The 14,664-nt window shown below is 36.4% G+C and overlaps 1 pseudogene; it reads left to right on the top strand.

Annotated features, from left to right (window-relative positions):
* The first annotated feature begins 646 nt into the window (after positions 1-646).
* Positions 647-2,313, top strand: LOC113352055 (annotated as a pseudogene).
* Positions 2,314-14,664: the final 12,351 nt, after the last annotated feature.

Here is a 14,664-nt window from a genome sequence, read left to right as displayed (position 1 = left end):
CAAGGTATATGCATTCAATTAGCTATAGCTCCATATTAATTTCTTGTGTGTAAGCTAGCTAATAGGATTCTTACACAAGATATAACATTAATTTTGATGAACTCGTATTCATATTAACATTCATTATATAGCAACATCTAACCAATGGAAATATGTTATGTTGTTGTTTTTCGCCCAAGAAATGATGGTGTAAATGGTAGAAACAGTATTTCAAGGATGTGCCAAACAACCCGCTTGCTGCAGAAGCGTATGGATTCTTCATGCTACTCAATTTGCAAAGCATCACTATGGCGGATCTAACCCATTGTCCAACCATTTTAAAGCCAGATGCTTGCTCTCTCCTCCCTCTTGCATCTCCCTGAAGCTTTGGCGTCAACCTGACCTAGTCTGTAGCTGGTTCATTTTTCATTTTCAAGTAACTCAACTATTTATTGTGTCAAATAAATGAATGTCATCTACTTTATTTTCTGGTACTTGCCAAAAGAAGGATTTTTAACCACAGATTCACATCTTGGTAGTTCACTGTGTGGTTAATTTCGGGCCAGTTTACGGTACTACAAATGATGGCGACATTACCCTTAAAATTATAAACGTTTGAGATAACTCCACACCAATAATCCAACTATAAACTGATCGACTTCTTGAAATGGAGGTCCCCGACCCCGTGGCAGTTGAATGTCAGTCAAAGCATGCAACAAGGTTCACTCTAAATTACAGTAGAGGAGGCCTCATTTTAACAGATGTGATAATTTTGTACTTTTCACTTTTCACATATAAGACAGTTTTAGACTTTTCCTATACAAGGCATCGGCATTATTCGATTTGTAATAAGCCATGACAACTCACTATGGGCTACTACTATGTGTTCTTAACATGCTTGTATTTTTCAGCTCTGCGGATCATGGGAACAAATAACATTCCTGGACTTATCGTGTTCGGAGACTCCACAGTTGATGCAGGTAATAACAATCAAATTCCAACATTGGTAAGAAGTAACTTTCTACCATACGGACAAGATTTTTGAAGGTGGGAAACCCACTGGACGGTTTTGCAACGGCCGGTTGGCCACTGATTTCCTAGCAGAGATGTTAGGGATCAAATATTCCATACCTGCATATCTGGATCCAGCTTTTGGTATTGAAGATTTTGTTACCGGAGTTACCTTTGCATCAGCTGCAACTGGTTATGATGTTGCAACTTCAAAAGTGTTAGTAAGTTCATCAATTTAGTTCACTCTTGCATATACATATATATGATTATTCTTATGGAATTACCCGTCTCTTTTGCACGCAGTCAGTGATACCTCTATCTAAAGAATTGGAATACTTCAAAGAATACCTGGAGAAGTTAACATCCTTTCTTGGGAAGGATGGCGCAGTGAAGGCAGCAAGAGAATCGTTATACTTTATCAGCACTGGAACGAACGATTTCATCGAGAATTACTTCACAATTCCCGGACGATCATCCCATTTTACCATAGATGAATATGAGAATTTTCTCCTTGGTATTGCGAGAAATTTCCTTATTGAGCTTTATAATTTGGATGCTAGAAAATTATCATTAGCCGGGCTTCCTCCTTGTGGTTGCCTACCAATAGCAAGATCTTTGAATCACATTTCTGTAATACCGAGTTTGGAAGAGTTAAACAGAGCTAGTAAAGACTTTAATGTCAGGTTACAAAATTTGATGGCGAGTTTGAATAAAGAGCTCAAGGGGATCAAATTGGTGTATGCAGATATCTACCATCCTCTTCTACATATCATTCAAAATCCGGATCAATATGGTAAATTCTGGTTTTTATGTTTCAACCAATCTTTAGACCAATGTAGTCATAGAGATAACAATTTAAAGCACTGCTGAGTTTGTTTTTCCTTAATGAACTGTGCATGGGGAACTATGAAGGATTTGAGAACGTAGAGGAAGGATGTTGCGGAACTGGGACAATTGAGTTTGCGGTTTTGTGCAAAGCGGGAAATCCGTTAACTTGTACCGACCCGAGCAAATATGTATTTTTTGATGCAGTACACCCAAGTGAAAAAGTTTATGGCATAGTAGCCAATATATTGATGAATACGACCATGCCTAAGCTTCTTCGGTGATTAGGTAACCAATCTGATACTCTGTGCATACAAATACTGATGTGGTGGCAGGTGTGCAGGACTTCAAGGGATTCCTCCTGCTAAGGAGTGGTTAAAAATAAATATGGATGCCTCGTATGATAAACTGACTGATATTGCTGGCGTTGGACTAATTGTGTGTAATTCCGCAGGAATTTGCATTGAGCAAAAGGAAAATTCACTCATGGAGAATTAGATGAGGAAGAAGAGGCTGAGCAAGCTGAATGCATGGATGTGAAGGAAGTTTTAAGCTGCACAAGGAGCTTTCATTTCTCATGTTGTGTGTTTAAATCAGATTGGAGGAATCAAGGAGTCATGCCTGATATAAATCTCTTTGTCTGGAAAGGATAACTGGTGCTGCATTTATTCCAATAGGTAGAATAACAGAGTAGCTGATAGATTAACAGAGAGAGAGAATTGAGAGAACTTGTTTCAGAACTCTTTACCTTCTGACGTTTAACTCATTAATCAGCAAGGAAATGTTGGATGCTTTTACTTAAAAATCTAATATATTCATTCTTCTGAATCCAAAAAAAAAAAAAAATAGTGAAAATAGTGAATAGGTAACAAGGATTCTTCGCCACCAAATGTTCAGAAACTTCCCCACCAAATGTTCTTTAAGATTCTTCGCTAGAGCCTTTGTGAACTTCTTTATTCTCAGTGTCACTACATGCTGCAGAACCAACAAATGGATTTTGTGCTAGAACCAGTGCAATTTGTGTTAACTGCACCAACAAAGTGATCTCGCAGATGTACACCTGTTTTATGTAAACATCAAATTGATGCAAAACACACAACACCCCGTGCAGCTCTGGCAATGCCAACACAGTGGCTAACTGAAGCACGGAAAAGACATTTATTCTCTTCATTTGAGAAAGTCTTCAAGCAATGTTGAATCACATGGTGACCATTCGAGTCCTTGCTCAATTCAACAGCATCTTTATTCAGCACACTCAACTTTGTCTATGTTGTCCTGTTGTCAGGCTCTCCAACAATTTCAATCTGTCCTTCAGTACACTTCAGGAACATCTTCTGTTCAAGATAATTCCTAGGCAATACAGAAATAATCCACTGAATATCTTGATAATGTCCATTTTCTAATCTTGCCTCAGTTGCCTGCAATAATCTTAAACCCAAGCCATATCTACCAACAAATATCTGTCGATTCTTCCATATTATCTCTTCATACCATGAACAATGACACCTGCTGCTGCAGCCACATTTAAAGCTAAATTATCTCTACAATGAAAGAAACTCCCATCATAACTCCAGCAATAATGCCTTCCGCTGGTAACAGGTAAGACCTGGTGAAAGTATTGAACCACGCTGCATATACAACATTTACCAAACTTGTTGCACTACCACCTGCACTGACTTGCAAGCACTACAAGCAAAACTTGTTGCAGGAAACACAATTTTGCAAATATTGCAACCCTGCAGTTAAAAAAGAATAACAAGACCTGAAATTGCAGAATACCTAAAAAGAAGAATAATTCAAGCTGACTGCTGAAAAATAAAGATGCCCACTATGATTTCACAGACTATGAGCCTGTCATAACCCAGTACAATTCCCATTGAACACCTCTTAACTCAGAAAACTGCAAATCATTAGAGACCCTTCAAGAATAATCATTAGAAACCCTTCAAGAATTATAGCATCACTTGTCAATAACCAGAACTTGCAGCTTGATCATAATGCAATGAGTATAGTAAAATCCCACAATACAGTATACTGTAACTATTCATAAATCATAACAATCAGGCAACCAGCCTTCAAACAACAATTTCAACAACTGAAAATTGTAAACCAAATAAATCTCAAAATGTGGAATCACTGGTGATGAAGCACTACCAATTTGAGAAGACGAAACTTAAGACTAACTGAATACCACCTCACATGCAAGATAGACAACCACATAGGGGCATCTTGTAAGAAACCCAATCAACACAGATTGCAATAAGGTAGAATGAGTTCACAACTGCAGAATCAACCAACCATTACAGAATGTGAAGAAAAACAACATCTGTGAATGAATTCTTCTATCCATAAGCAGCAGTATCAAAATACTAGTACCCCAAAATCAGATTTTTGACAAGAAGAAGAACCTAGTAAAATCCCAACTTTCATTTCCACTTGATATAATGAGATCAATTACAGTTTTATATGCAAGAAATTTAAGAAAAAAATTAAAATTACAGTAAAGAAAATTAAAAAGTGAAAAATGTCAACCTCGACATAAAGGAGATCGTTGTTGAATAACCTTTAGTGATTGTTGTCTGAAAACTTTAATTGGACTCGGAAAATACCAACTTCTTCTTTCTTTACCACCAGAGTTGCTACTAGTACTAAATCTAACATCATCACCACCACCATTATTATTCTGATTACTAATCTGATCTCGATCTGAATAACAAGATTTTGATCTAATCATCATTATTTTCTTCATCTCTTGTTGATTTTCTTTCTCATCTTCTTCTTGTTTTTCTTCTGTGTCTTCTTCTTCTTCAACTTTCTTAGATGATGATTTCTTAGTAAAAACAGAAGACCAGAAAGATGAAGATTTCTTTTTCTTACCGGACGGAGGAAGTCCAAATCTCGACGATTCTTGGGTATTATTGTCTAGAAATCTGGACGGTCGTAGAATGTGAAATGCGGTAGATCTTGATCGTCGAAAAGCTGGTTCGTTCTCAATAAGATTTGATATTTTACCAGTAATTATTCCACCTGCAACTCCATCAGATGTAGAAAACCCAGAGGATGAAGATGATGATGATGAAGAAGATGTAGATAGAGGCGTACAATGCACACAAGGGAGTTCACAAGCACAATTAGGGCAAAGTTTATTAAGTCTATCTCTTAAACAACTTGGACATACTCCTGATACTATCTTCTTCTTTGTTGGATGTTTCCTGCATTTCCATATCTCTTCTTCTTCTATTGAAATCCCCATTAATTTACTGTATTTTTCTCTTCTGAGTTTGCTTCTGAGTGTTGTTGATTTTTCTTTCTGAGAGATTGATTGATTTTCAGATTGTTGCGGTTTGGGGAATTGGGGAATAAATAGGTGGGGTGAGTTAAAAAGGTTTTAACCAGGGTTGGTTAACTAGAGTTAACTTAAACGGTTGGTGAAACGGTGTTAGACGGAACGACGCCTTTTCGGGGTTTAGTCATGATTTTCGGGGCAAAAATACCCTTAGAGTTGTAGATATTTACGATATTATCACTCTCGAGTTCTTACTGTTTAGATTTGTTTATTGTTTATTTTAGTGGGCTTGAATTGTGCAAGTCAAAAAAGAAGCCCGAAGTGCATTGTGGTTGAAAAGGATAAAAGAATAGTTTCTGAAAAGGTGAGTTGGCTGAGTCAGCTTGTTTCAACACGTTTCACTTGTCAATTCTACTCTGCCAACTCTGGTGACTGGTAAAAAGGAGAAACAGGAGTTCCACTCAAGTTCACTTTAGTGAGGTCACTGAGATGGGATGTAACTTCCACCGTAGTGGTGTTGTTGGTGGTGCAATTGTTTTTATTTGACTGTGGACGAGGTCTTACGACGAGGGGTTTTTACTTGGAAAGCCCGGGAAAATCAACGTGGTCAAATAAAAAGTTAACAAGTATAGAATTGGTAAGAGCAAGGTGGGGAGGAATGACAGCGCCATAGTGAATTAGTCCGCCAGAAAGAGACCGCTGATGAAATAGTTCATATCCCAAAACGCTTATCTTGATCGACTACTCAAGCCGAAGTAATTTATAGCACGTTCGGATATAGATCTATTTCTGATTTCTGTTTTTTCAGATATCAAAGTCAGAAACAGTAGTCCGAAGTATTAGGAAATAATATATGAGAGTTTATATTTAGGAGATACACATTAAGTTGTGAGAGTTATATTAGGAAAGTGTCTATGTTTAGAGTTTGATCTTAGTTAGGAAAGTACGTTGAGTGGTCGTCAAGTTTGTGAACAATATAAATAGGCTGTTGAGCCATGAAAGTTGACATACCAAGAATTATTATCAATGTAGTCTTTTACGCTTCCGCGTTTATGCTCTCCTCTCTCTTGCTCGATCCTTAACATGGTATCAGAGCAAGGTGAGAGGGAGAGAGGAGAGGAAGATAGAGTTAGAGAAGATTTTTCACTGTTTTCGTTTTAGGGTGTATGAGAAGGTCGCAGTTAAAAAAAAAAAAAAAAAAAAAAAAAAAAAAAAAAAAAAAAAAAAAAAAAAAAAAAAAAAAAAGTATGAAGTTTGATGATAAGAAGAAGGTGTAGTAGTAGTCTTGTGATGCTGCTGCCGAGGAGTTTGTCCAGCTGTTTTAGGGTTCGTTCTCTAAGGTTGTGACTTAAGTTCAAAGCTAAGATGGAGATGGATGGTCGTGAAATTCAGGTTCGAGGCAGCTGTCATTGTTTGTGAAACTATGCTTCTTTTGAAACTATTCTTGTGAGCAGTTGAAGACAGAAGGTTATCGATTCACAGCGTTGTTTCTCTGTGGGTTCGGGCAGACGAAGAAGATGGTGGCTACAGATACAACAAGTTTCGAACATGGTTCGACGGATGCGTGATTGTCAAGATGATGCTGTGTGGTTAAGAGAGAGTTTTGTTCGAGCAAAACAAGAAAAGTGCTGATAATCAAGGTCGATGCGATGAGAGTGGATGCTGCTGATGGACACCGGAGATGGAGCTATATGTTGTTGCTGAGGTGACAGCTCAAGAAGATGAGACAAGTCTCTGTTGTGTGATGGTTAAGAAGGTACTCGAGCAGGGAACTGAGGTGACAAGCCGTGGATTCTGCTGCCGTAATGGGTTGTTGCTGACGATTCCACAATCATGAAGAGATGACAGAAGAATTGGTTTGTTTATAAAAGTTTTTAGCTGAAGGAATATATTGATACTGCTGTGTTCGAAGTTCAGAGAGCTGTTGGCAGATATGAAGAACTAGAGCTCGAGTCTGTCGTGGCAGAAAAGATATGAGATTGTTGCGAATCAAGTTAGAAGCGGTACAGTACTAAGATGAAGAAAAGAGTTTGAAGAGGTGCTGCTGACTTCAATTGAGATAAGTTAGCTACATTGATTCAACTGAATTTGGGATCAGAATTCAGTGTTGGTGATGAACGTGAGAAGAGGATTACGTTGCTGCCATTGCAGTTGACTGAGAGAGATAGTGGTGCAGTCGGAGATCGACGTTAGGGTTTCACAACCCTAAGTTCAGGTGAGAAAAAAAAAAAAAAAAAGGAAAGTGTTATTGAAAGTTTGTAACAGTTTAGATGTTACAAAGAAGTACTGTTACGGATGAAGAGTAGTGTGACTAATGGAAGTCACAATACACAATAGTTGCAGCATGGTTGTTACAGAAGAGTTGCATCAGTTGCAGAAGCGTGAGAGAAGAAAGCTGGTGACAGTAGTGTGCGTGATAAAAGTTGGAAGAAGTGAAGTGTGGTTGAAGAGTTTGTGGCAGAAACTTAGAGATCCTACAAAGTGTGGCAGACTTTGTAAAGACGACAAGATTGTGAGAGAATCTTGAAGAACAAAGAAGTGTGAAGGTTTCGCAAAAATAGCGTGACTGGAACAAGAGAAGAAGAAACAACATTCATGTTGTGAAGAAAAAAAAAGAAAAAAAAACAATCACCAAGAGGTGATGAGAAAAAGAACAACAATAGTAGGTTAAAATCCTATAAGTTGTCGAGAGAGTACACAAAGTATTCTATCGAAGAAACAAAAAAAAAAACAAGAGTACAAGAAGTATTCTACCGAAGAAATGAAGGGGACCGTAATGTCCTTAAACTACAAAGAGGGGACCGTAATGTCCTTAAACTACGAAGAGGACCGTAATGTCCTTAAACTACGAACAGGACCGAAATGTCCTTAAACTACGAAGATGGGACCGAAATGTCCTTAAACTACGAAGGGGACCGAAAGTCCTTAAAACTATGATTGGGACCGAAACGTCCTTAAACTACGGTCTGAAGATTTATTTTTTTTTCGCAAAAGCGTTGAAAAAAAAAAAGAAGAAAGAAGAAAACCGAAGTTAAATTTCTTTTGTCCAAGATGGACATTCGTGATCTACATGCTCCATCTTGAGGGAGGGTATTAGGAAATAATATATGAGAGTCTATATTTAGGAGATACACATTAAGTTGTGAGTGTTATATTAGGAAAGTGTCTATGTTTAGAGTTTGATCTTAGTTAGGAAAGTACGTTGAGTGGTCGTCAAGTTTGTGAACAATATAAATAGGCTGTTGAGCCATGAAAGTTGACATACCAAGAATTATTATCAATGTAGTCTTTTACGCTTCCGCGTTTATGCTCTCCTCTCTCTTGCTCGATCCTTAACACGAAGCAAAATTATTTTGCTTTGCAAAAAGTTAATTATTCTATTCATAAAAGATGTTTTTAAAATTTGATACCTAAATTGATTTCTGATTTTTTGACGCCTAGAAGTCGAATAGCTAATCTTGATGTGCTATCTAAACAGGCAGTAATACCCGAATTTTATTTATTTTTGACATTTTGGCCTCCACCGCTGTAGATGCTCTCACGAGAAATATGGCATGGTGAATACAGTTAAAATTTTAAATCTATTCTGACATCTAAAGGCAAGTATGGCGGGTTCAAACTTCAAACTGTAAATTTTTCCATCTTTACACACTGTAGCTCCTGCGATGAAACATTAAGTAGTCGATTGTACGTCTGACACTGTGACGTACCTTTACAGTACTGCCTTAAAAGTCCAAGCAAGTCACTTAATTTTCCACGATAATTATCTTATCTATATCAAAGAAAAAATTGGTCATCTCTACCAACCAAAAATCTAAGAAAAACAAACAATTAGTCAAAAGATTAAACTGGTGGACATATTTCTCTGTTTCCCAGATGAATCATAGTAATAATAATTGAATTACCTAATACCAACTCACTACATGTTTAAAAGTCTCACATATGGGTCTGGCTTAAGCACTTTGTAAAAATGGTCGTTTCCCACCTTTTAATTTCTGGTGTATTGGTAAGAAAAGAAAGAGAGGCATACATACAAGGATTATGTGCCCTTCTTTCCTTTTTCTTTCTTTTTTTTTCTTTACCGTAAAAATGGTCGTTTCCCACCTTTTAATGGCCATTGCTCTTATTGAGCTCGAAATAGCAAAGCTACGAATCAGTTCAATAGAATCACTGTGAAACAACAAGTGAATTGCCCTTACAACAGAGCAAAAATCAACCTACAAAATTTAAATAGCAAAAACTTGCGCCGAAAGACAACAAAAACAACATTGATAAAATTAAAAAAAAAATGTTTGTTCAGATCAAACGAGAAAAATGTTAATGACGGGTTTAGATTGCTTTTTTTCCTCTTTTGAGGAGGGGAAGTATTGATCCGTAAGATAGAACTTTGAAAAACTAAAAAAAAACTAAAAAATTACAAAGAGTGTTTGTCAATGTGGAGCTTGAAAATCATAACGGGTCAATTGCATTTTTAATGCGCCTTGTTCACTCTTTTGTTGACATTAGAGCTCCTCCCTTTCTCCTAAAACAAAAACCCAGAAACACTGATCGTCAGATCTAAGCTGATCATTCGTCAAATTCTCTATCTTTCACCTTATTGCGCTAGTTGTTTTGTTTTTTTGTTGATCTTGTTTCAAGTTACCTTTTGGTTTAATTTCGTTCCAATTTTTCTATGCATATGTAACTTCGACGAGTTATCAGGAAAGTTCTTCACGTTTCGGGCGAGAAGGTTTCAGGTCATCCATCTTTCAAGTAGTTCTCCCCGGAAAAAAGGTAGTTGTCAGAAATATTAAAAAAACTACTTTAGGTTTTGAGTCATGCTTCATCTTCTCTCTGGAAAAAGGTAGTTGTCAGAAATATCAAAAAAACTACTTTAGGTTTTGGGTCATGCTTCATCGATCCAGGTTATCCGCATTTAAGTGGATGTTCTACTACTATTACTGATTATCAGAGATTAGGGTACACTATTAACTGAAATTCTGTTATCAGATATTCGTCACTTAGTCCTGTGTGAACGTCGTTTACAATAAGTCTAGCTGTATCTAATGCGTGATGTCCTGTAACTTCATGTTTAATACCTACTTTATCTATTTTAAAAACCAAAAAAGTGTACTCCCACCATACCACAAAAAAATGTATTGGCGGAAAATGTATCAAGAGGAGTACTTTATCTAATGTACTCCCAGAAAAATGTATAGGCCGAAAATACGAAATCTTAGTTTAAGATTTTTTTTTAAATCATAAATATCCATTTTCTTCTGTCTATAAATAACAGTATTAAGATGGGTAAAGATTCTCCCTCCATCTCTCATCATTTATTCGCTGACGACTGTCTCATTTTCAATAGAGTTGGAAAAAAAGAGTGCAAAAACCTTGTTAAGATTTTGGACCTTTTTAGTCAGGGTTCGAGTCAACCTTTTTAGTCAGGGTTCGGGTCAATTAATCAACTATGACAAGTCTGGCATCTTCTTCAATAATTCGGTATCAAATACGAAGGCTAGAGAGATCCTTTGAATCCTAAAAGTTGGGACGGTTAGAATGGATGACAAATATTTGGGTGTCCCACTTTTTACCCACAAATCCAAAATTAAATGATTCGAATCAATAATCAACAATTTAAAGGAAAGACTGAAAGCTTGGTCTAGCAGGCTTTTCTCCGGTAGGGAGATGAGTCATGATAAAATATTTATCTGATTCATTGGCTACTTACCAAATGTCATGTTTTATAATACCAAAAACAATAACCAAACAAATGGATAGACTGAATAGAACTTTTTGGTGGGGTCATGCCTCTGAAAGCAAAGGATGGTGCCCAAAATCTTGGGGCATTGTCTGCAAGCTGAAAGTTAGGGGAGGAATGGGGTTCAAAAAATTTGAATACTTCAACCATGCTATGCTGGAAAAATTGGCATGGAGAATGATAAAAAAAAGTCAGATGTTATTATGAGAGCGAAATATTACAGAAATTTCTCACCACTTACCATTAAAAAACCAAAAAATAATTGCTCTTGGCTTTGAAAGGATATGTGGAATGGCTTAAAACTCATACATGAGGTTGTTATATGGGAGATTGGAAATGGAGAGGATATTGAAGTTTGGAACCATAACTGTCCCTCTCCATAGCCCAAACATTATTGAGCGGACTAAAATAAAACCCTTAATCGCTAACACTATCACCATGGTCTGTGAAGTTTTCGAATCACAAACTAGGATTTTGAACCAGGACTTTTTAAAACAGATTCTACCCCCTCGCATTGTCCAGGATATTACTTCCATTACCCTGAACCAGAATAATACTCTAGTCGATAAGTTGGTCTGGCCGTTAAGTAATAATGAAAAAAGATGGTAAAATATGTTTACGATTATCTTGTCTTTGGCCATGAAACTGAGCCAATTAATCATACTTGGAAGCATATATGGAACATAAAAGTTATCCCCCGCATTCAAGTTTTTGTTTGGAAATGCTACAATGAAATTCTTCCTATCAGTGACAAAATAAGCAAATGAGATCACTCTGCATCACCGGTATGCAGGATGTGTGGTAACTGTGTTGAAACATATATTCATACCGTGTTGTTTTGCCCATTTAGCAAAGCGGTCTAGTTTTGTCTAAATTGTAGGATTCAAAATCAAAATATTAACAACATCAAACAATGGATAAAATCTTGGTGTGATAACACTCGATACAGTCTAGTAAAAGATGTAACTTGGAATAAATTGTGTGCTATCACAACCTGGCACATAAGGAAGGCCCGATGCCTAAAATGTTTTCAAAATATTACTCTATCAGCAGAAGTCACTACCAATTTCATCCATATCCATACAAATTCTCTCAATACCATCCCTTCGAACTACACCCACGATAAGAAACCCAACACCGACCAGCTCAATCAAACTGTTGTCAGAACCCCCAAGAACAAACAAATCATGATATGTTACAACACATGGATTAATAACTTAGCCACTACAAGTGTCATAATTGTTGTTACAGATGATGAAGGACAAATCTATGGGCAGAGACGATTCAACTGCGAAGTACAATCCTTGAAGAAGAGCAACACGTTGGTTGTTGGGGGCAACCGAGGCTCTCAAATGGCGGAAACAGTGGCAGAATCGAATATGCAAGATACAAGTTCTAGGTAAGCCCCTGGTGAAGAAGTTGAATCTCAAGTAGAGGCATCCATCCAAAGCCTCTAATGATGTCATGATTGATGATGTTGCAGATTTGTTTACTTATTTCAGACAATTTACTTGTACTCCCCTAAGGCTTGATTGGAAGCCAAAACTTACTTCCCTAGCTACAATCTCAGCAGCATCTCCTACAGATGATAGTACTGCTACCACTTTCGATACTTGTAATCCTATAACTAGACCAAATGCTCTTTCGATTTCAAACCTGAGCAGCTAATTCTGTGTGTTTACTGTTTTCCCAAGAAAAATAAATAAATAACAGAAACTCATCTTGGAAATAGAATTTCGTTTATCTAATAGGACAACCGAAATCCAAAACTACTCAAATTTATACGTGGTATGCAGGGAGTACAAAGAAATTCCAATGATACATGTACAAAAAAAAAGGAACCGAAAAAATACTCCTTATTTTCAAAATCTTTTAAAAATTGCTCTTAAGGACATTATTTTAAATTTGTGTCTACTTATTGATTTACACAATTTTGCATTAAGTTAATTCAACTTCTAAAAGAAATAGAACCGAAAAAGTACTCTTTATTTTCAAAATCTTTTAAAAACTGCTCTTAAGGACATTATTTTAAATTTGTATCTACTTATTGATTTACACAATTTTTCAGTAAGTTAATTCAACTTCTAAACGAAATAGAACCGAAAAAGTGCTCCTTATTTTCAGAATTTTTTTAAAAATTGCTCTTAAGGACATTATTTTCAATTTGTGTCTACTTATTGATTTACACAATTTTTTAGTAAGTTAATTCAACTTCTAAAAGAAATTGAGCTAACGATTTCCTGCATCAAGAAACATTAATGAAGACTTAATCTTATGGGTTACAATATGTTGATGCATTTAGAAAGAAATTCAAAGATTTTCATCACCAATATAATTTTCTTTATCGATTCCAAATTTTGTTGCCCGGACTGCAAAATCTCTCGCCAAAATAAAAATATCTCTCGTATCATTATGTATAGTGGCTCTTGCTGGAAAGCATACAAAAGATACACTCTCTGTCTCTGCAGTTGACTAAAAAAGAAAAACATTATACCTTCGGCCTCCCTAAAAGGAGGAGCTGTGGTGATTACATTTACTCAGTTATACTGGGGAATCAGGGAGGATACAGGTTTTCAGTCCGGAAAAAAACAAGACCACACCCGAAACATGGATTTAAAAGAGGATATGGGTTCATCAGTACTTCTTCTTTTTCTAAATTATTTATTTTGTGTTCCCTGGCAAATCGAAAGATAAGATATTACTACGGTACTGGCTGTGATAAAAGTTTCTGTCTCTGAATAAATTAAGCTTTGATAGCTATGTAGATTGTGGATCCGTATCGGGAGTTGTGGCTACTGAGGTTTGGGTTAGGGTGAAGGGGACAAGACAACTGAAAAGGTTAATAAAGCAGCGGCACTCACTCGTGCACATAGTGATATGTCGCTATGCTCTCTTCATTTGTTATATGTGCGCTCGTGCAACTTTCAGCTTTTGCGAGACCCATTCCTTTCGCTGTTTGGCGTTTTGGCTGCATCTCCCTGTCTTTGGTCGTGCATTAACTTGTAAGCTAAGATGAAGAAAAGGCGTGAAATTAAACCGTACTCTCCTCGCTTGAGCACGCTTTTAGCATTTGTGGTGGCTTGTTCATACGTACCATATCTATTCGTATCATGTGATCATTCTGATTAACGTTTGTGATGGCTTTTAACTCATTCACATTATCACAACGTTCAGACAATAAAATACAATGGTACATATAAATTCAGGGCCGGCCATACGGCAAGCTAGCAGAGTCTTTCCTTAGGAAAATGATAGGAAAGCCAAGACCAAAGAATCATGTAAAATGACAGTTTTTGTGTGGATTTGTTTCAAAATAATTGGTAAAAGGCAGGGACGGAGCAAGAGTTGGAGGTACGTAAAAACGGATAAATAAAATGAAAGAAAACCTTTCTATGGGTAGGCAGGTAAAAAGCCAAAATGCCCTGAAAAAAACTTAATTCTTTTTGATGAAAAAAAATTAATAAATGTCTGGGAACCAGTTTTTTCTTTTTGAAGAAACCACCTCAAAGGGTTTTTTTATAAACAAGGAACACAAAGTTTTTTTTTTTTTTTTTCTATAACCAGTTTAAGATAAAATAAAATAAAATAAAATAAAATAAGAGAATACAGATCAACAAGAACATATCGTAAAAATACAATACAGAAAAATCCGATAAGAGAAAGAGAAGAATTACTGGAGTAACACAAATACAAGTATGAATAAGATCCGATTAAATCGGAGGAAGAATGATTTTTGTCGGATTTAATATCCAATCATTTAATTTGTTTTTCTTATTTAGAAAGATATGCTCCCAAAATAGGATGATTTGTTCAAATCTCTTAT

Source organism: Papaver somniferum, chromosome 2 (genome assembly GCF_003573695.1).
Source record: "Papaver somniferum cultivar HN1 chromosome 2, ASM357369v1, whole genome shotgun sequence".
NCBI lineage: Eukaryota > Viridiplantae > Streptophyta > Magnoliopsida > Ranunculales > Papaveraceae > Papaver > Papaver somniferum.
This window is presented reverse-complemented; position numbering and strand designations above follow the sequence as displayed.